General features: G+C 34.8%; 1 pseudogene; it reads right to left on the bottom strand.

Moving 5' to 3' along the window:
- Nucleotides 1–1,302: 1,302 nt before the first annotated feature.
- Nucleotides 1,303–1,695, bottom strand: LOC118356731 (annotated as a pseudogene).
- Between the last annotated feature and the right edge of the window lie 2,847 nt (nt 1,696–4,542).

Genomic DNA, 4,542 nt, shown 5'->3' with positions numbered 1-4,542 from the left:
TTGGCTATTTGGGATCTTTTGTGGTTCCATATAAATTTTAGGGTTGTTTATATAGTTCTGTGAAAAATGCTTTTGGTAATTTGATAGGGATTACATGAAATGGGTAGATTGCCATGGGTAGTATAAACATTTTAATCACATTTGTTATTCCAATCCATGAGCATGAAATGGAAAAACCAATTCTATTTGTGTCATCTTCAGTTTCTTTCATCGGTATTTTATAGTTTTCAGAGTACAGGCCTTTTACCTTTTTGGTTAGGTTTATTCTTACATATCTTACTACTTTTGGTACAACTGTAAATGGGATTGTTTTCTTAATTTCTCTTTCTGCTGTTTCATTATTGGTGTATAGAAATGCAACAGATTTCTGTACGTTGATTTCATATCCTGAGACTTTACTGAATTCGTTTATCAGTTCTATCAATTTTTGGTGGTGTTTTTCAGGTTTTCTATAGTATCATGACATTTGTAAATAGTGAAAGTTTTACTTCTTCCTTGCCAATTTTGATGACTTTTCTTTTTGTTTTCTGATTGCTGTAGCTAGAACTTCCAGTACTATGTTGAATGAAGTGGTGAGAGTGGATATCCTTGTTCCTAACCTTAGGGGAAAAGCTCTCAATTTTTCCCCATTAAGGATGATATTAGCTATGGGATTTCATATATGGCCTTAATTATATTGAGGTATGTTCCCTCTAAACTTATTTTGTTGAGGATTTTTACCATGAATGAATGTTGTCCTTTATCAAGCGCTTTTTCTTCATCTATTGAAATGGTCATGTGATTTTTATCCTTTCTCCTAATGATGTGATGTGTCACACTGAGAGATCTGTGAATATTGAACCATCCTTGCAACCCAGGAATAAATCCTGCTTGATTGTGGTGATTGATTTTTTAAGGTATTGTTGGGTTTAGTTTTCTAGTATTTTGTTAAGCATTTTTGCCTCTATGTTTATCAGAGACATGGGCCAGTATTTCCCTTTTTTAGTGGTGTCTTTATCTGGTTTTGGTATCAGGATAATCCTGGCCTCAGAAGGTGAATTTCGAAGTTTTCTTTCCTTTTCTATTTCTTGGAATAGTTTGAGAAGAGTAAGTATTAACTCTTCTTTAAATGTTTGGTAGGAGTCTCATGTGAAACCATCTTGTCCTAGACTTTTGTTTGTGAGGGGGTTTTTTGATTACTGATTCAATTTCTTTTTTTTTTTAACATTCTTAGTTTATTGATCCTCTCATGAAAAATCTGCACAACCACCACAGATAAAGCCACTGCAGCATCTTTACTCCTTCTGTTGTCCAATCTCCAGCTCACTTTTTGCCAGCACCAACGTTGGCTTTTGCAGTCCCCCTGACTTTCTTCATTCTGTTCTTGCGTTCCTTTCGCTGTTTTCTTGATGTCTTTTTCTTCTCATACAGGCCATGTCTTGCAAGTCTGTGTTTGGGTTCATTTTTCTTTGCATAATCCAAGGAATCATAAATCATGCCAAAGCCGGTTGTCTTGCCACCACCAAAATGGGTTCTGAATCCAAACACAAATATGACATCTGGTGTGGTCTTGTACATTTTGGCTAGTTTTTCCCGAATTTCTGTCTTAGGTACCGTTGCCTTTCCAGGGTGAAGAACATCAATGACCATCTGTTTCCGCTGAAGTAGTCAGTTAGTCATGAACTTCCTGGTCCGGATAGTGACTGTGTCGTTCATGATGGCGGCGAGGCTTCAAGCAGCCGGGGAGGAAAAGAACTGCTGATTCAATTTCTTTGCTGGTTATGTGTCTGTTCAAATTTTCTATTTCTTCCTGTTTCAGTGATGGTAGTTTATATATTTCTAGGAATTTATCCATTTCTTCTAGGTTGCTCAATTTATTGGCATATAGTTTTTCATAATATTCTCTTATGATTGTATTTCTGTGGTATTGTTATTTCTCCTCTCTTATTTATGATTCTGTATATTTGAGTCCTTTCTCTTTTTTCTTGATAAGTCTGGCTAGAGGTTTATCAATTTGACTTTTTCAAAGAATCGGCTTGTTTTATTAATCTATTCTATTTTTAGTTTCTGTATCATTTATTTCTGTTCTAATCTTTATTATTTCCTTCCTTATCTGCTGGTTTCAGGTTTTGTTTGTTGTTCTTTTTCTAGCTTCTTTAGATGCAATTTATGTTGTTCTATTGAGATTTTTCTCGCTTCTTGAGGTAGGCCTGTATTGCTATCAACTTCCCTTTTAGGACTGCTTTTGCTGCATCCCAGAGGTTTGGATTGTTGTGTTTTCATTTTCATTTGTTTCCATGCACTTTTTTATTTATTTGTTTGTTTTCAGTTCATGGTTGACCCTTTCATTGTTTAGTAGCATGTTATTTAACCTCCATGTATTTGTGGTCTTTCCATATTTTTTTCTTGTGGTTGACTTCTAGTTTCATGGCATTGTGATCAGACAAGATGCATGCTATGACTCTGATCTTTGTGAATTTGTTGAGGCTGGTTTTGTCGGTTAATATGTGATCTATTTGGAGAATGTTCCATGTCCACTTGAAAAGAATATGTGTTCTGCTGTTTTAGGATGGAATGTTCTGAATGTATCTGTTAAATTCATCTGTTTCAATTTGTCATTTAAAGCATTGTTTCCTTGTTGATTTTCTGTTTAGATGATTTTTCCATTGATGTAAGTGGGGTGTTAAAGTTCCCTACTATTATTGTATTTTTATCAATTAGTTCCTTTATGTTTGTTATTAACTGTTTTATGTATTTGGGTATGCTCAGATTTGGTGCATAAATATTTACAATTATATGTTCTTGATTGATTGTCCCTGTTATTATTATATAGTGTCCCTCTTTGTCTCTTGTTACAGTCATTGTTTTAAAGTCTATTTTGTACAATATAAGTATTGCTACCCTGGCTATTCTTTTGATGTCCATTTACATGACAGATGTTTCTCTATCCTCTTCAGTCTGCAGCTATCTTTAAGTCTAAAATGGGTCTCTTGGGGTGCCTGGGTGGCTCAGTCAGTTAAGAGTCTGCCTTCAGCTCAGGTCATGATCTCAGGCCCCTGAGATCAAGCCCTGTGTCAGGCTCCCTGCTCAGTGGAGAGTCTGCTTCTCCTTTTCCCTCTGCCCCTCTCTCTGCTCATGTTCTCTGTCTCTCTATCTTAAATAAATAAATAAAATCTTAGAAAAAAATAAAATGGGTCTCTTGTAGGCAGCATATAAATGGGTCTTTTTTTTTTTTTATCCATTCTCTCACCCTATGTCTTTTGATTGGAGTGTGTAGTCCATTTACATTTAAAGTAATTATTGGTAGAAATGTGTTTATTGCCATTTTAATACTTGTTTTGTAGTTATTTCTGGAGATTTCCTCTCATCCTTTCTTGTATTTATCTCTTGCATCTTCTGCTGATTTTCTTTAGTGACATACCTGGATTTCTTTCTCTTTATTCTTTGCATTTTTATTAGTAGTTTTTGATATATGATTACAATTAGGTTACCATTAGGCTTTTATATAACCTCTTCTTCATACAACAGTCTGTATTAAGTTGATGGCCATTTGAGTTTGAACCCATTATTTTCTCCTTTCCTCCCATGTTTTAGGTATATGTTACTATATGGTATGTCCTTTTGTGTGTGTGTGTGTGAGTGAGTTCATTGACTGATTTTTTATAGAAATATTCATTTTTACTGCTTTTGTGTTTTCTACCTTCAAACTATCATTTTTGGTCCTCCTTTCCACTCAAAGAGTCCCCTTTAATATTTCCAGCATGGCTGGTGTAGTGGTCATGAACTCCTTTAGTTTTTGTTTGTCTGGGAAACTCTTTATCTCTCCTTCTTTCTGACTGATAATCTTGCTGGATAGAATATTTTTAGCTATTAGAATTTTTCTCACTCAGCACTTTGAATGTATCATGCCATTCCCTTCTGGTTTGCAAAGTTTCTTTTGAAAAATGTCCTACTAGCCTTATGGATTTTCCCTTGTAAGTTACTTAATGACTTTTTTTTCCCCCTGCGGCTGCTTTTAAATTTTTCTTTGTCACTATATTTTGTAAATTTAATTATAATGTCTTGGTGTTGGTCTGCTTATGTTGATTTTGATAAGAGTTCTCTGTGCCTTCTGGATCTGGATGTCTGTTTCCTTCCCTACATTAGGGAAGTTTTCAGCTATTATTTCTTCAGATAAATTTTCTACCCTTTTCTCTCTCTCTTCTTCTTCTCCTGTAACACAAATGGTATTATGTTTGATGGAGTTACTCAATTATCTGAGTCTATTTTCATTTTGATAATTCTTTTCCCTCTCTTTTGTTCAACTTGATTAGTTCCTGTGCTTCTTCTATCCTGCTCTCATTCCATCAAGCATGTTTCTCATTTCATTTATTGAGCCCTTTATCTCTGCTATGGCATTCCTTATCTCTGTGTTAAGGATCTCACTGATGTATTTTGCTCTTTTCTCAAGTCCAGTGAATATCCTTATTTTCTATCAAGCATGTTACTTTTATCTGTTTCACTGAGATCTCTGACCATGGCCTTGTTTTGTTATTTCATTTGGCATAAATTTCTTTGTCTCAT

Source organism: Zalophus californianus, chromosome 2, assembly GCF_009762305.2.
Source record: "Zalophus californianus isolate mZalCal1 chromosome 2, mZalCal1.pri.v2, whole genome shotgun sequence".
Lineage (NCBI taxonomy): Eukaryota > Metazoa > Chordata > Mammalia > Carnivora > Otariidae > Zalophus > Zalophus californianus.
This window is presented reverse-complemented; position numbering and strand designations above follow the sequence as displayed.